This window comes from Dendrobates tinctorius, unplaced genomic scaffold (genome assembly GCF_039654945.1).
Source record: "Dendrobates tinctorius isolate UK_male_01 unplaced genomic scaffold, ASM3965494v1 ptg000345l, whole genome shotgun sequence".
NCBI lineage: Eukaryota > Metazoa > Chordata > Amphibia > Anura > Dendrobatidae > Dendrobates > Dendrobates tinctorius.
The window spans coordinates 149,182-168,191 of NW_027362011.1; the positions used below are offsets into that span (position 1 = coordinate 149,182).

The window sequence follows — 19,010 nt, forward strand, 5'->3', positions numbered from 1 at the left end:
TTAATAGATCGGTTAGGAAAAGCTCGGTATATTACGACCCTAGATCTAACAAAGGGGTATTAGCAGATCCCTCTGGCGGAGGCTGCCAGAGAGAAGACGGCATTTGCTACCCCAGAAGGTCTATTTCAGTATGTGTATATGCCGTTTGGACTGCACGGGGCACCGGCGACCTGCCAGAGACTGATGGATCGAGTCCTGAGGCCACATAAGCAGTACGCTTCGACCTATTTGGATGACATTGTCGTTTACAGCTTCGACTGGGAGACTCATCTCCAGAAAGTACAAGCTGTGATTGACGACCTGTGGGAGGCAGGTCTTACCGCGAACCCCAAGAAATGTCATATCGGGCTAGAAGAAGCCCGGTATTTGGGGTATGTAATTGGGAGGGGTATTGTTAAACCCCAGCTCGATAAGATTCAGGCGGTTCAGGACTGGCCGCAACCTGTCAACAAGAAGCAGGTGCTAGCCTTTCTGGGGATCGCCGGCTATTATCGCCAGTTCATACCCAATTTTTGCAGCCATCGCTACCCCCCCTGACGTATCTTACCAAAGGGAAAGACTCCGTCATGATTAAATGGAGTTTAGCGGCTGAAGAAGCCTTCCATAGCCTAAAATGGGCACTCTGCTCTCAACCCGTACTGGTGACTCCGGACTTCTGCAGCGAGTTTGTGGTACAAACGGATGCCTCGGATACCGGTATCGGGGCCCTACTGTCACAAGTGAGGGACGGAGTGGAACTCCCAGTCCTCTATCTCAGCAGGAAGCTGAATAAACATGAGCAAAAGTATGCAGTCGTGGAAAAAGAGTGCCTAGCCATTAAGTGGGCTCTAGAGGCCCTCAAATATTACCTGGTGGGCCGAAAGTTCAGGCTGATCACGGACCATGCCCCTCTCAAGTGGATGCACTTGCACAAGGAACGGAATAGCCGGGTGACCCGGTGGTTCCTTGCCCTGCAGGCCTACACTTTTACGGTGGAGCACCGCCCAGGGGCACAGATGGGGAATGCAGATGCCCTGTCCCGAGTGCACTGTTTGGCGGGTGTCATTGCTCGACCGGAGAGGTGGGGGGATATGTGAGAATCATGTGGGAATAGTGGATGAGGGCAGGTATATCTCGCCCAGATACCTTTCCTATGTGGCCTAGTCTGGTCAGTATCTCACCTGGTTGCTAATGAATAATGGGAGGGCGGATATAAAAGGATGCCAGGTGGTTGTGTGAGTGTCTCAGCCTGGGGACACAGAGAGCTTGTCTGTGTGAGAGACACACGTGAGTGAAAGCAGTGCCCACTGTGACGGTGGTTTGGCTGGACGGAAGAAGCCCGCCAGTTGGTAGTTAGGTTGTACTTTGTTTAGTTAGTGCCGGACAGGCAAGGATTTGTTTTATGTTTTTTTTCTTTATGCATTGCTTTCACCTTTATTAAACCTGACCCAGTGTCAGTTATACCCGGACCCCGGCTGTGCGCCTGAGTTTCATGCTGAACGCACGTGACCTTTGACCCCAGCAAAGGCGATCCCGGAGTGTTTTATCACACTGGCTTAGTGATTGGACCCAAAGAGTGGTCGTAAATGGCTGCACAACCAGTTGGAAGAATGTCTCAAGTGGGGTACCACAGGGCTCTGTCCTGGGCCCTGTATTGTTCAACATCTTTATCAACGATTTAGATGAAGGAATTGAGGGTAAACTGATTAAATTTGCTGATGACACAAAGCTAGGAGGGATAGCTAATACTAGAGAAGAGAGAGAGGATTCAAAAAGATATAAACAAACTGGAGAAGTGGGCAGCAACTAACAGAATGGTTTTTAACAGGGAAAAATGCAAAGTACTACATAGAAGAGGTCTGGGGACACGAGATGAAAACACAATTCTCCCTCTGTACAAATCACTCGTCAGAACACACTTGGAGTATTGTGTGCAATTTTGGACCCCGGTGCTCAAGAAAGACATTACTGAACTTGAAAGGGTTCAATGGCGGGCTACTAAAATGATGAATGGAGTTGGTTCAATACAATACCCAGAAAGGTTATCAAAATTAGGTCTATTTACTCTACAAAAGAGAAGACTTAGGGGAGACCTAATATATATGTACAAGTATATCAGAGGGCAATACAGAAATCTCTCCAATGAACTGTTTGTACCAAGGAATGTGACAAGAACAAGGGGGCATTCTCTTCGTTTGGAGGAAAGACAATTTCTGCACCAGCATAGAAGAGGGTTCTTCACGGTAAGAGCAGTGAGGCTCTGGAGTTCTCGTCCTGAGGAAGTGGTGATAGCCAACTCACTGAATGAATTTAAGAAAGGAATGGATGCTTTTCTTGTGAGTAACAGTATAGAAGGTTACAAATAATATAATATTATAGGTAGATGGTTGACCCAGCTTAGGGGAAGGAATTTTTTTCCCTATGGAGAAAATTGGCTTCTACTCTGTGGGTTTTTTGCCTTCCCCAGGATCAACAATGCAGAACAGTTGCACTAAAAATAGGCTGAACTACATGGACATAAGGTCTTCCTTCAGCCTTCAAAACTATGTTACTATGTTACATCTGGGCAATAAAAATGAAGAAAACATATACGGAATGGGAAGAATAGGGTTAAGCAACAGCACATGTGAAACAGACTTGGATATACTAATAGATCACAGACTGAATATGAGTCAACAGTGTGATGCAGCAGCAAAAAAGGCAAACGCAATTCTAGCATGTACTAACAGAAGCATACAGTCTAGATCACATGAAGTCATTATTGCCCTCGACTCCTCTTTGGTCAGACCTCATCTGGAATACTGTGTCCAGTTTTGGGTGCCACATTTTAAAAAAGACATCAACAAACTGGAGCAAGTTCAGAAAAGAGCGACCAGAATGGTGACCGGTCTGCAAACCCTGTCTTATGAGGAAAGGTTGCAGGATTTGGGAATGTTTAGCTTGCAAAAGAGAAGACTGAGAGGAGACTTAATAGCTGTCTACAAATATCTCAAGGGCTGTCACATTGTAGGGAAGGATCATCTTTATTATCTTTTGCACAAGGAAAGACTAGAAGCAATGGGATGAAACTGAATGGGAGGAGACACAGATTAGATATTAGAAAAAACTTTTTGACAGTTAGAGTGATCAATGAGTGGAACAGGCTGCCACGAGAGGTGGGGAGTTCTCTTTCAATAGAAGTCTTCAAACAGAGGCTGGACAGACATCTGTCTGGCATGATTTAGCGAATCCTGCTTTGAGCAGGGGGTTGGACCAGATGGCCCAGGAGGTCCCTTCCAACTCTACGATTCTATGATTTCTCCAAGATGGTGCACCTGGTGCCACTCTCGCGGCTACCTTCTGCACAAGGCCTGGCAGCGTTGTTCATTAAACTTGTCTTTCGCTTGCATGGAATGCCAGACAAGATAGTCAGTGACCGGGGTCCCCAGTTTGCGTCTCGATTCTGGAGAGAGCTCTGTAGTCTGCTCAGCATTGAGCTAAATCTCTCCTCGGCCTATCATCCCGAGATGAACGGGTTGGTAGAGAGAGCCAACCAGACCATGGTCACATACCTACGAAATTTTGTCTCGGCCAGGCAAGATGACTGGGCACCCCTGCTACCGTGGGCGGAGTTTGCTTTGAACAATGCTGTGGCCGATTCCACTGGCTAGACCCCATTCCTCCTTAATTATGTCCAGCTTCCGCGCGTCCCTGTCCCTATGCCCGTGTTGTCCACCAATTCCAGGGTGGCAGACTGGGTGGTGGAGGCTCGTGACATTTAGGATTGCACTCAGGATGCCATCTGGGCCTCCAAGGAGAGAATGAGGGTCTCCGCCGACATGCACCGGTGTCCTGCTCCGACCTTTGCTCCTGGCGACCTAGTGTGGCTCTCCGCCCATAACATCAGGCTGCGGGTCGAGTCCACTAAGTTCACACCTCGCTACATTGGCCCCTTCAAGGTCCTTGAGCAGATCAACCCTGTGGTCGACCGTCTGGCCCTTCCGCCACACTTGGCTATCACTGACACCTTCCACGTGTCCCTTCTTAAGCCTGTCCACATGTCCCGGTTCTCAGAGTCATCTGCCGGGACATCAGACTTGTCCTCGGATGAGTTTGAGGTTAATGCCATCGTGGGATGCAGGGTGGTACCTGGAAAAAAGTTTTATCTGGTGGACTGGAAGGGTCATGGCCCAGATGATCGAACCTGGGAGCCAGTGGAGAACATCCGCGCTCCCCTTCTCATTGTGGCATTTGAACGTAGCGAGGCCCAGGGAGGAGGGGGCTCTACGAGGGGGGGGTAATGTTAGGCGTCAGGTTCCTGCTGCTGCATAAGGAATCCTGAGCCTTGCCTTTTGTGGTCTCACATTACTCTCCTGCCGCAGAGGAGGCTGCTCACCAGGGTCGTCAATCCCAGTGCCCTGCTCAGACTAGCACTGTGGGTTTGGTTGCTGCTGCAACCTCTGGTCCAGCTATAGCAATGCATGCTGGTCAGCAGTGAACTCAAGGGACAAAGTCCTCCTTTCGGTCCACTGAGCATGCCCGTGGGACGATCTCTCATTGGAGATCGGAGGTCACATGCTTAGGTCCAGCTCCTGCTCTGATTTGACCATCAGGAAGGTCCCGGAAGGTCGTGGCTATAAAATCCTCGCATGGCTGCCCCGCTATGTGCTATGATAGAGATTAATTCTTATTGTTATAGTGGTGTGTGTGATGATGGCTGTATGAGACAGGTGAATGACTCATGACTCCCCTCCTTCGGTTGTGTATGAGTTAGGGTCACAGAGTTAGAGTCAGCACCTAGTACGGGTACTGCCTAGCGCCACAGTGCATTCAGCTCTCTCATCCGTTAGCCCCAGTCAGCACAGGCATCACAGTACCGCATGTGTAGCAGCGTCCGTCTGTACGGCGCCGTGCCCAGATAGTGTGCTTTCCAGCACCAAGCTCAGGCTGGTTAGTGGCGATCGCAAGTGCAGATGCAGTACATGCTCAGAGCGGTAGTCTAATGTGTGCTGCACCCTGTGATGGTTAACAGGGCTCTGTGTTCCAGGGGGAACCTTCCCTGGCTCCGCAGTAGCAGTTGCGGGCTAATGGGTCTAGAGGGGCATGCTTCTCGTGTCTCGTAAGTAGTGTCCTTTGACCTCACGCTAGTGCTCCTCTAGCCATAGTACACATAGTACTAACACTGTTAGTCACTGACATCTATAAATCTAATTATTCTGCAATGGTTTATCGTATGTAAACTTGACGTTGGGGTTGTCAAGTTGTTCTCGTTTAGGGAAGACAAGACCATCCCAAATCCCCACACCACCCCCATGTATTAGCCCCGTACGCCGCTTAATAACTCCAGAGACCAAAAGTTTCTTTTGGAATTTTAATGGCCACAGCAGCCTTTTATTAAATTAACAAACAACAATAATAATGTATTATGAACACCATAAATACAATACTTGAACACTGAGGAGGAGTCCTTGAAGCCACGAGATCTAGGTGAATTACCCCAATATGTTGTGGACAAAAACCAACATATTACTCCCAGCCATTACCCCACAGGCTCAGGAGCACCAACACACCGAGACATATTGTCCACTAAGCAACTAGGGGATGCGCCCACTTTACGTAAACTCCCCTTCCACTTTTCACCAGATCACCACCACCATACCTATGAACGTAGGAGACCCTATACCATGAGTCTCCAAAACCAATTTCCAAACGACTCCAAGGACTCCCCCCCCTTCTGAACTGCCATGACCCGAGTAACTCCAACTTTACCATACACCAAAATAGAAAAGGGAGGGAGGGCGGGACAAACTTCTTGGGGGAAAAGGGCGGGAACTGTGAGGAGGGAGGCACGTTGCTCAACCATATATATCAGCAACGCCGCCTCCCACCAAGCCCACTCCCCCCACCTTCACTCTCCAAACCCCCCGTCATGCTGGACTCCGCCTGACGTCTCTTCTGGGGGAGGGGAGGCTCAGCTCCAGCCATTACTTGACGTTGGGATTGTCAAGTTGTTCTCGTTTAGGGAAGACAAGACCATCCCAAACCCCCACACCACCCCCATGTATTAGCCCCATACGCCACTTAATAACTCCAGAGACCAAAAGTTTCTTTTGGAATTTTAATGGCCACAGCAGCCTTTTATTAAATTAACAAACAACAATAATAATGTATTATGAACACCATAAATACAATACTTGAACACCGAGGAGTCCACTTTTCACCAGATCACCACCACCATACCTATGAACGTAGGAGACCCTATACCGTGAGTCTCCAAAACCAATTTCCAAATGACTCTAAGGACTCCCCCCCTTCCGAACCGCCACAACGATAGCCCTTGAACACCTCAACGGCCCGAGACCCCCCCAAACACACCATGCTATGGCCCTCTCAATGCCTTCCTGCAGACCCAGAGTCCAAATGTCGGATCCAACCGCGTTCAAATGGACACCATCAGCCAACCAAAAATCCCCTTCACCCTTTTCACGATCAAAATGATGCACAACCACACCCCTGTTCCTAACCACAAAGGAAGACACCGCCCTGTTGACTTTAATCCAAGCCTTGTTGACCTTCACCAAGGACCTCATGGAACGCCAACGTTTGCGTGGAAAAATTTTGGACAAGACGATGGTGACACCCCGGTACAACAACCACAAATGCAAGCAATCCTGCTTCATGTCCTTTATCAGTTCACGAAAAGGTCGGACCGCCAAATCGTTGCCCCCGACATGAAGAACCAGAATGTCCGGTGCACGGTCCAACTGAGCACACACATGAATTTCTTGTAATACCCTTCTCCACTCCATTCCCCTGAAACCGAGCCACTGCACCACCGCCACGGTCCTGAGGAAGCCCAGTTGTCTACCTTCGCTCCGGACATCAGCTCGCAATGCTCCCCAATGAACGAAGGAGTGCCCAAAAATCCAAACCAACAAAGGCTCGATACCTGGAACAAAAAAGGGGGAGTGCTAACATCGAACCATACCACAAATACAAGAAACGTAAACTCGATATGCGCCACCAAGCCTCCACTCAAACCCCCCCTCACAATTGAGGCCTAACGTAACTTCGGTACCGATTAGACTTCCAACCACCAATATGCATTATGGACCCAAACCCCCAGCCGCTGCCTCCATGGCAGCCCCTATCCTAAAAGAGTGAGGAGCGAAGCGGGATTCGTCCAGGCCCAACTGAATAGCCTTTCTGAAAACAGCACCAAACTGATACCGAGACAAACTACTGCCATCAACATGACACAAGTGACCCGCTCAAGCTGGGACGAAGCTCCCAAAAATTCTGTAAGCACTGAAGAGGGCACATTGAAGAGCCGGGCACACTGCCCAACACCACCTGGCGGCCTTTTCCCGACTGATCCATCTTGGACTTCGTAACCAAAATTCCACACCACGCGATGTCGATACGACATCCCTAGCCAATAACCCACCAACCGATCCTTTGCTGGGAGAAATGAGCTCTCCCGCCCGTAAAGCCCCAAAAAAGGTGAACGAGAAAGCTAAACGAAATAACAAAAGCTCATAACGTGAAGAACAAACCGACTCCAGAACAAGGCCCAACTGTTCCAACAAATTAAAGGATACCGGCCTCCTCAAATCCCCCCTGCTTTTGCAGCGGCGAAAACCCTTAGCCGCTTGTCTGACCAAAAACTTCTTCGTCAGATCCCGACTTGCGTAAGCGAAAGCCAACGGACAATCCAGCCAAAACCCGTGAAACTCTTGCGCAAGACCAGCCCTCAATTGAACCGCGCCCCAACCAGGCTAACAGTATTCCCTCTTGATCCTGCCTGAAACCAATAACCGGGCCGGCTGCAACAACTTCCTTCCACATCCGCCATACAGCCCGGTAGGCCTCCCAAGTTTTTGGAGCCAAGGAAGACTTGATCAGCGACTCTGCGGCCCGTAAACCAATCTCCACAGTTCCTCCGGGCAAACTAAACCCTCAACCTCCGCTTCTGGCGCCAAAGAGCGAAAACAATCCCACTGCGAACGAGAGAGAGAGTCAGCTATTTCATTCCTGACTCCAGGAACATGAGACGCGGTCACGTGCACATTCAAAGACAAGTATAGCAAAACCAATTGCTGCAACACTGGAGGAGACGAGGCGGTAAGCCCGTTGATTGCGCACACGACACCCATGTTGTCACAATTAAACTGCACACGCTGATCCTGAAACTCCCGCCCCCACAAATGCACCGCCACCAGGATCGGAAAGATCTCCAACAACGTAATGTTACGCACCAGACCAGACGCAATCCACTCGTCGGGCCAATGAGACGCGCACCACTGTCCTCTGAAGTAAGCTCCAAAGCCAATACCCCCGGCCACATCCGTAAACAGCTGCAGAGCGTCGTTACCAACAACCTCAGACATCACCAAAGAGCGGCCGTTGTACCCAACCAAAAAGGACTCCCAAACCGCCAAATCTGCCCTGAGCTCCGACGACAATCTGATGAAATGATGGGGGGCATGAACCCCTGCAGTAGCGCTCGCCAGCCTACGTGAAAAAACTCGCCCCATCGGCATCACACGACGCGCAAAATTCAACTTCCCCAACAACGACTGGAGATCACGCAACGATATTTTCTTCAAACGGCGCGCTCGGACCACCTCAGCCCGCAGATCAGCTAACTTGTCCTCAGGCAGCCTAAACTCCCACTCGACAGTCCCCAAGAAACGCAAGCACGTACTTGGGCCCTCGGTTTTACCGGGCTCCAGCGGAACTCCAAAACTCTCAGCCACCCACTCGATGGTTTGCAATATTCTGTGACAGCGCAACAAATCTGCAGGGCCGACGCACAAAAAATCATCCAAATAATGGATAACTGATTCAAAACCGGAAACATTGCGCACCACCCACTCAAGAAAAGAACTAAAGGCCTCACAGGACAATGAGCAACCCATGGGTAAGCACCTGTCCACAAAAATCTTGCTGTCCCAAAAACAACCCAAGAGCCTCATGCTGTCCGGATGGACCGGTAAAAGACGAAATGCAGCTTCAACGTCAGTCTTAGCCATAAGGGCCCCCCCGACCACAACTCCGCACCCACCGTGGAGCCTCGTCGAACGAGAAGTAAACCACCGAACATATCTCCGGATCAATACTGTCGTTAACTGACCTATCCCGTGGAAAAGACAAGTGCTGAATAAGCTGAAACTTATTTGGCTCCTTCTTCAGAACCACTCCAAGGGGGAGACCACCAAATCCGGAAACGGTGGGAGCGCGAAAGGGCCGGCCATGCGGCCCAAAGAGACTTCCTTTTCAATTTTTTCCGAAACAACGGCGGCGTGAAGCAGAGCCGAATGCAAATTTTTTAAAGCGAGCGAAATGACAAAAGGGGGGTGCGGAATCACAAAACCATCTCTAAAACCCGCGTACAACAGTGCCGCTTTTTCCCTGTCAGCATATCTATTTAGATAAGGGACCATCCTTTCCAGTTTCACCGGAGTCTCCCCCTTTAGAGTTACCGCCCCCGGCTCCTGGCTTCCCTTTTTTGAAACACTTGGAAGCACCGTTGCAAGTGGAACAGAGGTGTTTGAATTTGCAATTTGCCCCGAACTTACACTGCCCGTTGTTGAACTGCCAGCAGACCCCCAACTTGTGGTTTCCCGCCTGCCCCAGTCCACTTCCGCTCGTGGCGCTGGAGTTACCGCAGCTCTGGCTGGTGCTGCTAGCCCCCCCATGAAAGGAGCTCCCAAACTTGTTTTGAGCAATAACCTGCATCCATAACCCAATATCCTTCTGATCCGCGCAAATGGCTGGGCGAACGGCCTTCCTCTTCCGGAATTGTTCATCATACCTCAGCCACGCCTGACCCCCATAAACTCTGTAAGCTTCACCTATCGCATCCAGGTAACAAAACAATGCCGAGCAATTGTCCGGGGCCCTTTCCCCAATAACGCTTGCCAAAATGGCAAACGCTTGCTGCCAATTCATAAACGTCTGAGGAATTAAGCGCCACCTGCGTTTCACCTCTTCCTCCTTTTTGCTATCCTCCTTCTTGCTCTTATTCAAATTAAATTTCTCGAGAGGCAACAACGAGAATATCTCCACGTATTCGTCCTTCCATATGCTCTCCTTAACCTCCTTCTTTAAATGAGCCCCCAGTGGGCCCTCAAAGCATACATAGACCTCACCGTGAGCCCTGTCGTCCAAGTGCACGCGACACTCCTTCTCCTTTTCCGTTTGCACCGACACCGACACTGGTTCACTAGTGCGCTCCGCCAGCTCTAACCTGCTCTGCCCAACCTGACCTCCAGCCTGAGACCCCACCCAGGCCGCCAATGGAGACGGTGCAACGAAACCCCGCTCCAAGCGTGAAAGCAAATCGCGGACGTCTGCGAGCATAGACCTAACACCCCCCCACCACTCATACCGTCCATCGAGGGACCCACCCCCCTTTGCAATGAAGACAATAGTGGCTGACATACAGGGGACACATATGCATACTCACCGGGCTGCGAGGGGGCTGTGAGCCCTCCAGCCGGACCGCCAGGATCCACGGATGTGTTCACGCCCGATTGGCTCCTGATGCTGGCTTCACTGGACTGCCGCTGACGTCCGTGACTCCCCCCCGAGGGAACCGGGATGCCGAGCCCGAAACCCAGGGGGGATCCCGCTTGCTGGTCCCCAACTGACGGTACTGCCTGAGTCGCCGCGACCGGAGACCTTGATGTCGCACCATCTGTCCGTGATGACGCGTGTGCGGCCCCCGGTGAAGAGCTCAGTGGGACCGGAGCGTACCCCCTGCTGCCAGATGTGGAGGTGGATGGCACATGCCCTGCAGTGCAGCAGGCCATTCTATCCCTGCTGCATCGCCTCCTGTCACTGTGCCCGGAGCAGGAAGCAGGTTGCGCTGCGGGACCCCCCCGCCGCGGCCCCCCGATGAACCCGATGCCCCCCCACTCTGGAAGGTGAAGGGAGGAGCCTTGCTGTTTGGCAGGCCGCTACCGCTGTGCTGGCCGACCGCGGCCTGGAGAGAGGAACAGGCTGCGCTGTACTAGAGCCGCCAGCGCAGCCCTCCGATGAGTCCTGGGTGCTGCGCCACCCAGTGCGTGCCAGCCCCGCCCCCTGCACGGAGTGAGACAGAGGCCTGGAAACCACTGCAGGGCCTCGCTGGGCTTGCGGATTCCTCCCAAGCCGGGGCCCGCTGGAGCGAGCAGCGCGGGGCGCCCGGCCTGGTGGGTCCCGGGAGAGGCTCCTGCGCCGACGGGAGGCCCGAGGTGCTGCATCCAGTGAGAGCCGTTCGGAAGGCCACACCTGCCGTGCGCGCCGCTCCCTCGTTGCAGGCAGAGCCGACTGCCTGGACGTCCCCGGGGTGATCGCCGCGACTTGCGCTTCCAGCCACCCTGGCGGCTGTGTCATGGAAGGCACCCTCAGACACTCCAGCGCACTCTCCACGTCTGCCATGGTGAGTCCACAAACTTCTTGGGGGAAAAGAGCGGGAACTGTGAGGAGGGAGGCCCGTTGCTCAACCATATATATCAGCAACGGCCCCTCCCACCAAGCCCACTCCCCCCACCTTCACCCTCCAAACCCCCCCCCGTTATGCTGGCCTCTGCCTGATGCCTCTTCTGGGGGGAGGGGAGGCTCAGCTCCGGCCATTACTATGTCTCCTATCCTGTCGGGTTCTGTCATGATTTTACAGAATTATCGGCGATTCTGCCATCTATATCTGTATGAACTATAAAGACCTATAATATTTCAGGCCATGGATCAGTGAAATGTCCATTTTGCAGTAAAATCTCGCCACACGGACACTTTGATGTGAGGAAATCGCATCCTCGCTCTGCACACGGAGGACACACGGATCACTGATCAGGGAACATTTCTGTGATTCTCGGCCCTGAAACACCGACCGATTGTTGTATACGTTATGTGTGACCCCGGCCTCAGCCGGACTCTGGAAGGAGGAAATAACCGAGATTTGGGCATTTTAGCTCCTGGTGTGGAGTCGATAGCACAATCATATGCCGCCATATAGTAGACGGCCGGTAACTGGTGAGAATTCCCTCCTGTGTGGGGTCTATTTCCCTCCAGAGAAATCACACGTTACATTCCACACATAACACTGTGTAGAGAAGGCGGCGCGGGGTAATTGTGCCAGTAGTGAGGGGCAAATAATGGCGGGAATGTCACTGACTGAGGAGAAGCCTCCATGGAGGTCTGCACTCCGGAGATCATGTGACCCCTGACTCCTCCCCTCCTGTGACCTCATCACAGGTCCTGTGCACAGAGCAGCCATATATGTGGAGTGCGGCTCTGCAGGTGGAGGGTTGTGGAGATTCCCCATTACTGAGCGCGGGGGACATTAACCGCTTCTGCACTGAGACTCTCTATAAGAATCATCACGTTTCTGCTCTGTTTCCTGTAATAGATACATACGACTCCACTATGGAGCACAGGCAGTGAGGAGACGGAGTGTTCTCATAGTACAGGGCCCCTTTCTTGGCCCCACACAGTGTAATGCCCCCATTATGCCCCTGTAAGCAGGGTTCTGCCCCACAACAAGCTGCCTCGGGCACTTTACCATGGCCGGTACCTCTGATTCCTCATCGCACCCCTTTATTTTGCTTGGCACCAAATCTGTGTCATGCTGCCGCCATCTGCCCCTGTCATGCTGCCGCCTCTCCATCACACCTCTCTGTATAATATAATGCACTCCCCATAGGAAGACTATATAGTATAATGCATCCCCATAGGCAGCCTCTATAACACTGGTCAACAGCATTTTTGGTGCCAAAGATATTTCATCGAATTTAGGGTATTTTTGGGGTGCTGATTCTGAATATGTCATCAGTTTTGCCAGATTGGCTCAAGTTTTTGAGATTTTTGGTATCTTATTTATAGCACTTGTTGGTAAATGCGACGCATCATCTCATTAATTTCTTTGGATTAGTACTTGAACTGAGCAGTTCTCAATATAGTTTTGTGTTAATTAGTGTTCTAAAAGTTTGTTCATAGCTTGATTTTTGCACTAACTTTATGTTGTTGTCTGTTTTCCAGTGAAAAGCATGAACTCATCAAGAAGAAGTTGTCTTAACGATCCAGACTCATTCTGTTACATTTGTGGTGAATACACACTGCCAAAACATAGAAGAAACATAACAGACTTCGTAAAAAAAGTGTATTTTGCCTATTTTGGGGTTATGCTTGGGGACCAAGACAAGTTTTGGGCACCACACATAGTGTGCAAAGCATGTATCGAATTATTACGAAAATGGAGCAAAGGACAAAGAAAAAGCTTCAAATTTGGTGTTCCAATGGTGTGGAGAGAGCCAAAAAATCATCATGATGACTGTTATTTATGGTAAACACAGGTACAGGCACATCTTCACAATGAGGGACAGGCCTTCTTGCAGATTCCATGTTACTCCCATTTTCGTTTCTTATGCTTATTGAATCCTTGCACTTGCACTGCACAGAAATAACAGTCATCATGATGATTTTTTGGCTCTCTCCACACCATTGGAACACCAAATTTGAAGCTTTTTCTTTGTCCTTTGCTCCATTTTCGTAATAATTCGATACATGCTTTGCACACTATGTGTGGTGCCCAAAACTTGTCTTGGTCCCCAAGCATAACCCCAAAATAGGCAAAATACACTTTTTTTACGAAGTCTGTTATGTTTCTTCTATGTTTTGGCAGTGTATATTCACCACAAATGTAACAGAATGAGTCTGGATCGTTAAGACAACTTCTTCATGATGAGTTCATGCTTTTCACTGGAAAACAGACAACAACATAAAGTTAGTGCAAAAATCAAGCTATGAACAAACTTTTAGAACACTAATTAACACAAAACTATATTGAGAACTGCTCAGTTCAAGTACTAATCCAAAGAAATTAATGAGATGATGCGTCGCATTTACCAACAAGTGCTATAAATAAGATACCAAAAATCTCAAAAACTTGAGCCAATCTGGCAAAACTGATGACATATTCAGAATCAGCACCCCAAAAATACCCCAAATTCATTAAAATATTTTGGACACCAGAAAAAAAAATTTTTTTCGTTGACCTGTGTAATGTAATGCTTCCCCATAGGCAGACTCTATAGTGTAATGCACCCCCATAGGCAGACTCTATAGTGTAATGCACCCCCATAGGCAGCCTCTATAGTGTAATGCATCCCCATAGGCAGCCTCTATAGTGTAATGCTTCCCCATAGGCAGACTCTATAGTGTAATGCACCCCCATAGGCAGCCTCTATAGTGTAATGCTTCCCCATAGGCAGCCTCTATAGTGTAATGATTCCCCATAGGCAGCCTCTATAGTGTAATGCATCCCCATAGGCAGCCTCTATAGCGTAATGCATCCCCATAGGCAGTCTCTATAGTATAATGCATCCCCATAGGCAGCCTCTATAATGTAATGCACCCCCATAGGAAGACTATATAGTATAATGCATCCCCATAGGCAGCCTCTATAGTATAATGCATCCCCATAGGCAGCCTCTATAATGTAATGCATCCCCATAGTGGACAACCAATTTAAGAACCTTCATTGCTTTATATATCTGTATGTATACATTTGACCAACAGATTAGACATATCAAATAGTAAATAACATGTGCCAAGATACTCATCAGTCCTCATGCTGTGTCCAGTGTGTCCCTGGTCCTCGGTGCTGCTCCTAGCCTCCTTGGCTGTCAGGCTCCTTCCAGGCAGACGAGTGCAGACAGTGAGCTCAGCTCACAGTCATAGGCAGAGCAAACCCTGCTGCGTCCAGGCTTTTGGGGCTGATGACTTCTCTGCAGCAGGGAGCTTTGAAGGAGAGCGCGCTCATCCTGGATTGGGTGGGTGACCGTCCTTCCCCCTCTCCTCCACAAACTGCAGAAGAGCGGTCACATGACTCACTCCCTGCACTCTGATACATGTGCAGTACAAACGCCAGCCCTGACAGTAGCTCCAGGTGGGCCCGGTCCCAAGCACAGTGTTACATCAGATCATCTTCTTCTCATTCAGGTCTCTACAATATCGGATCCTCTCAGTGAAGATCTTCTACAAAAGAAAATATTCCTGATTTACCCATCAAGGATGGATATGGACAGAGACAAGATGGCGGAGAGGATATTACACCTCACCCTAGAGATCCTCTTCCGTCTCACTGGAGAGGTGAGAGATTCTGATGACGTCACATTACATCATTCTTATCTATGGGAATAACAGATGGACAGAACTGGAGAGGTGAGGACTCTGGAAATGTCTGTAGTGAGATTTATTAATGTGTCTCTCCATAACCAGGATTACACAGTGGTGAAGAAGACCTCTAGTGATCGCTGTCAGGACCCTGTGTCTGAGGGATGTGGAAGACCCCTGAGCCCAATCACGGGGCCTCCACCTCACCCCCTGATCCATGAGGACATCAATGACCAGAAGATCCTAGACCTCATCTACAAGATGATTGAGCTGCTGACTGGAGAGGTGACACTGCTGGGAATGCTGGGACATTATACAGTAACACTATGAAGGGATCGGGGGATGACGGTATCATTGTATGTGTCAGGTTCCTATAAGATGTCAGGATGTCGCTGTCTATTTCTCCATGGAAGAGTGGGAGTATTTAGAAGGACACAGCGATCTGTACAAGAACGTCATAATGGAGGTTCCCCAGCCCCTCACATCTCCAGGTAATAGACAGGACTAAATACACACGGCCTATAATTATCTGTATGTAGAGAATGAATTCAGTCCCTGTATGTGTTTCCTCCAGATCTATCCAGTAAGAGGACAACACCAGGGAGATGTCCCCGTCCTCTTCTTCCACAGGACTGTAACCAAGAAGATCCCAGTGCTCCTCAGGATCATCAGGTAGATGGAGAGAAGGTGTCAGGAGATCTCCCCTGTGATGTGTAGACGGCTGTGAAGGTCTTGTGCTCAGTCTTGTTTTATCCACCAGTATTATATGTTTTATACTTGTGTAATGAGAACGGTGGAGATGGCAGGATTAGAGCTGATCATAGATGGGACTTCTCCATCTGTCGGTGACTTTTACAATATTTGTTTCAGGGTGAAGATCTGACCCATATTAATACTACAGAGACATATGTAAGGGGTGATGAGCGGTGTAAAGAGGAGATTCCCACATATGACTACCCAGGTGAGTAGTAACCACTGAATGCAGAGAAGTCACAGATTCCTCTCAGTCACCGGCTGTGGCTGCTTTATTGGTGGTGTAGTCCGGACGTATTACCATGATCACCATTTTGCCTCTAGACCACAACATTCTCCTCCACCCAAAACTGTTCAATGATTTTGGGCATTCAAGTCCCTTTTCTATAGAACTTACAACCTGGTAGATCCACCTACCCCCTGGGATTAGGAGACGCTGACCGTTACCTGCCCAGATCTGTAACTATAAAGCCAAATGACAGCGTACGTAGAATGTGCTGACAGGTTAAAAAATCACTTGAAGAAAAATCTTATGCTGGGCCTGTAAGCGAAAGCGGAGGGTAATGATGCTGTTGGCTTCCTAGATCCCTGAGGTCTTATCGGATAAATCTTCTCTCCCTTCTGTGCTGCTGAATGTCTCATGGTCCCTAAAAGACCAGGTCCAGTCTTTCTGGGCAAACTTTGCTTTTATGAGTGACAACTTTATATGTGCAGTGAGGCCAAGTGTGAATTTCTGTGCAATAACAGCAGAGTTTCCCTTTATCCAGACTTTCCAATTTGTATTAAAACTACCGTATTTTTTGGACTATAAGACGCACTGTCATGATTTGTAGTTTTGCCCTGTCCTGTATTTTGTATAATATGTCATTTAACTTTTCTCTGGTTGTATTTGCTGTAAATTAACCATGTCTCCTTCCCCCAATACTTTGCAATGTCTTGTGATGAACCTGGACCATAATCTAATTTAGGGTTGTGTCAACAGCTAGTGGGACTTTGGCTATTGTTTTCCTAAGCAGAAGATAACCTACAATACACATCCTGTAGACTAAGTGGAGCCCTTACGTTTCTAGAATCTTCTGATGGACCAAACCATTGAATAGTAGGTGTGACCCCCTACTCCCCTTCAGATGGGCTGATCCCAGGAGCCCTGACAATACATTCTTGTTTTAAGTTCAGTTGTGATTTGAGTGCGGACGTGGAAGGAGTCACGAACTGAGTTGAGGCCAGCGCGTGACGTCCGTGGGATTGTGTGGAATCCTGTGGACTATTGCAAGGATTATTGTTATCGTATCCGGCACAAGGACTATCGTGAGGTGCCCGGATTTGTTTCCATTGTGCGGACTTATTGTGGACTTCTCATGGACTCTAAGGACATTATGGATATTTGATGTTGTATGCTCCCTGCCTTAATAAATCTCGTTGGATCGTCCCTCGGCCTGTTGTCCCTCCTCGCTCTGTCGTATACCCCGTCACAAACTGGTTGGCAGCGCTGGGATCAGAGCAGAAGGAATGGAGGACAACGGCCCATCAACATCTGGAACCAGCACCGCAGAGTACAAGAACTGGACTGCGGTGAACCTACAAACAAAGGCCCGTGAACTGGGAGTCAGCTACAAGGGACTCTCCAAGGAGCAGCTGATTGAGGCTTTGGAAGGAGTTCGCCTGCAAGATGACGCTGAGAAGGGATCCCCACAGCAAACGGAGGAAAGACTACAGCCGGAGGTAAATACCCAAAAAAGTCAGTGGGTTGTGTGGTACGAGGAGGAGTTGGCATTGCTGGGAGAAGAGGCTACCATAGAAGATAAGAGGGAGGCCATTCATAGAGCTCAAGAGAGGGCATTGCTGGAGAGGCAGCTCGCTGTGGAAGCAGCTAGAAGCTCCAGACAGACTGTAACCCCAGCACCCACCATGAGGGAACTCCCCAGAGTGTCCCGAAAAGACTTCAAGCTGTTTAATGAGGCTTCAGGTGACATTGAGGGCTTCTTCCAAGACTTTGAGCATCAGTGTCGATTAATGGAAGTCCCGGAAAGTGAGCGAGTCCGACATCTGGTGGGGCTCTTAGGGGGTGGAGTTGCAGCAGCCTATAGAGCTATGAACCCTCGGTGGAACTGAGTATGCAGAGATTAAACAGACTATTCTAGAACATTATGCTGTGACCCCAGACACTTACAGGACCCAGTTCCGTACTTTAGCCTGTGATGAGGAAGTGTCCTTCAAGATGTATGCCCACAGACTCAAACAAATATGTCATCGCTGGCTGGAGGGAGAGGAGGCCTTAACTTGGGAGACCTTCTTCCAAGTCATCCTAAAAGAGCAGTTTTACTTCAAGTGCCCCGCTGAGATCCGGGAATGAGTGCGTGAAAGGAGACCAGCCACTGTGGAGGAAGCTGCAGCTCTAGCTGATGAGGCTCTCACCATCAAGCCTCAGTGGAAAAACTACTACTCAGTGAGAAAAAAACTACCAGCCCCCCAACGCTGGCCGCCCCTGGTCCTTCGGCCTCCAATATTCACCATCCCACTAGACCATCAACTCATGGTGACCTTCGTGTGACTGTGCCTCACATTACTCCTGCTCCACCTTCGGGACTACGATGTGGAGGAAGAATCCCAGAGCGCAGATGTTATAGATGTGGGCAGCCTGGGCATCTGCAATTCCAATGTCCCGGTGTTCGGAGGCAGGACAGCTACAGACCGCCTTTGCCTGTTCATTATCTACAGACACCCTCACCAGGAGAAGAGCTGGATTCAGTCCCTGATGACTTGCCAAGTGACTCTGATATCCTGGCTCCCCTACCCGGAGTCTATGGGGTGCGAGCCCCAGCCACCTGTTCTTCTGATCTTCATTGCCACTTTGTCGGTGCGGTTACCAGAAGTCAAGCCAAGAGAGCAGCAAATGTGGACGCGTACAACCCATCCATGGAAATGAGGCCAACAGAACTGCCGTCACAGCCAGTGAGTGATTCTTCTTGTGGAGACAATGTGAGTGTTACTTGGGATAAAGTTCAGTTTAGACAAGAGGTAGATACTGACCCCACCCTAGCTAGTTTTAGAGCTCGAGCTGAGATAGGGCAGTTGGGGGAGAACGGGGAAAGAATTATCAGAGAAAATGGACTTCTGTATCGGGTTACCAATGCTGACTT

At 49.7% G+C, this 19,010-nt stretch overlaps 1 long non-coding RNA gene and 1 pseudogene across 1 annotated transcript in view; both read left to right on the forward strand.

Annotated features, from left to right (window-relative positions):
• Positions 1–15,062, forward strand: part of LOC141074969 (uncharacterized) — a 36,234-nt gene extending 21,172 nt beyond the window's left edge. The window contains exon 3 of the long non-coding RNA XR_012227247.1: positions 14,944–15,062. This is a non-coding gene — a long non-coding RNA (uncharacterized lncRNA). The remainder of the gene's footprint in view (positions 1–14,943) is intronic.
• Positions 15,063–15,180: 118 nt separating this feature from the next.
• Positions 15,181–19,010, forward strand: part of LOC141074975 (uncharacterized) — a 29,749-nt pseudogene continuing 25,919 nt past the window's right edge.